At 30.7% G+C, this 2,076-nt stretch overlaps 1 non-coding gene across 1 annotated transcript; it reads left to right on the forward strand.

Annotated features, from left to right (window-relative positions):
• The first annotated feature begins 251 nt into the window (after positions 1–251).
• Trnac-gca (transfer RNA cysteine (anticodon GCA)) lies at positions 252–323 on the forward strand. Its single transcript has one exon. It is a non-coding gene; the product is annotated as a tRNA-Cys (tRNA).
• The last annotated feature ends 1,753 nt before the right edge of the window (positions 324–2,076 follow it).

The following is a 2,076-nucleotide window of genomic DNA, read 5'->3' on the forward strand; positions in this document are numbered from 1 at the left end:
GTTTAAATAACCAGACAAATGTAATTCTATAGTAAGCAATAAAATCAAGTGATATTCTTTTACGTGTCGATGAAATCTCTCTCTATAAAAAAGAAAAACTTCCTTCGCTGATGGCATTTTAGTGTGAGGAGTTAAGCAGCATTTCAATCAATGCTTATCACCTAGTTTAATTACGCTTCGAAAGGAAGCTTTGATAAGCTTTAATCTTATCTTTGCAAACCAATACGAAATTTTATAGCAGGCTACCAGCTGGGGGTATAGCTCAGTGGCAGAGCATTCGACTGCAGATCGAGAGGTCCCCGGTTCAAATCCGGGTGCCCCCTTTAGTTTTTCCCCTCTTAGTTATATAATTTTCTGCCATGATATTTAAAAGCTATCAATTTCGTTCATCTTTGTGGGACTTTTTTTACTTCAAAAAAACAAAACAAAACATAAATAAAATAATAATAATAAATAGTAAAATTATAAAATATATTATCAAATAAAATAAAACAATAATAATAATAAAATAAAATAGTAATAATAATAATAATAATTAAAATAAAATAATAAAAATAAATAGATAAATAAATAATAAAATAAGATAAAATACATGTAAATAAAATTAATTACTTTTTAAAAACTCTATTATAATAATTTGAGCATATTTCAGTAATAATATAGGTTTGTCATTTTGTGTGTTTTCCTTCAAAGATATATGGTCTGTAACAAAAAATGATGCTAGCAGTTTACAAGATAAGAAATAAATAAAGGAAATTGAAAAATTTTAAACTTCAGATTTGTTAATGTGAATAGGTTTTATTTTTATTCAATTGAATTATGAATGAAAATTTTTGAAGCTTGAGGGTATACGCTATGTGTCTAAAAAAGGCTTGAGAGTGTAAAGCTCAAACAAGATTGCGGGGGTTAGTAAGTGTTAGTGAGCAGGGGACGAAGCCCCTAGTATAAAAAAATATCGCAAGGGCAAGATTTCTGCCATTTTCGCGAGAATTAACTACGTTTGTTGTTGACAACCATATCAGTCAATAAGCAGTATTTATGTCTTCCAAATTATACTTTTGCGCCATTTCTCATCTAGTATTTAAACAATGCTTTGTAAGATTCAGATCTAATGATCCGAAAGTTTACAATGTTAATCCATTACCGGACACAACAAAGAGACTTAAATAAGCAAAGTTGATGATTTTTTTTTCCAATACAATCAATTGATTTCAGTTTTGTTATATATAAGTACTTTTCTTTTTTCCACCTATAAAGTGTCTAAATGTTTTCATTATATAATGCTGTAATGTAAATTATTTATCGAACGATCTGATCTTATTTACCTCAGAAATTGATTCAGCTACAATTTTTCTGCTTTTAGCTTAAATGGGTATCAGGAACGTTTAATGACCTCCTTACTTTAAAGCCGTGAATGACAGCTATCCTGCACATAGACGAGCTTCGCTCCTTTATATCAAAACTGTGATGGCAGAATTTAGTCCCATCTTGAAATGTTGTACGTTGTTTGGAGTACACATATCTGTTGACTCAAAACTTAACACTCATCCAATTACAAGAAGTCGAGATGTTTTGTTTAATCTGCATCAAATTTTGATGAATTTTATTGCCTTTAGCATTTTTGTCCATCATGTCTACGTGATTATAACAGAGAACATGCTTTGGATTGATACCATTCAACAATCTGATGCTCTCGTTATATTTCTGATTCGGGTAATTCTTCTAGTGCGGAAAAGGAAAATAGGTTCTTCAATAAACGAATTGACTCAATTGTGTTCAAGAGTGGCGTATGATTCAACGCCTTCCAGAAAGAAGCAATCAGTAATATCAATCATCATAATTTTCATGATTCCCACTCCTCTAGCTGTAAGACACGTCGTAGAATTCGTAACCATAATAACGGCTGATGGTATTAATTCTCTTTCTTCTTGGAGTATTGCAGAGTTTTTGTTGCAGCTAGGAAAGTTTTATTTCAACTCATGCGTCCCTTATTTAGTATTTGCTTTATTATATATTATTTACAAAAAAACAGTAGACATGAACCAAGTCATTGCTATGAGGTTCAAAAAGGACCAA

This window comes from Uloborus diversus, chromosome 8, assembly GCF_026930045.1.
Source record: "Uloborus diversus isolate 005 chromosome 8, Udiv.v.3.1, whole genome shotgun sequence".
NCBI lineage: Eukaryota > Metazoa > Arthropoda > Arachnida > Araneae > Uloboridae > Uloborus > Uloborus diversus.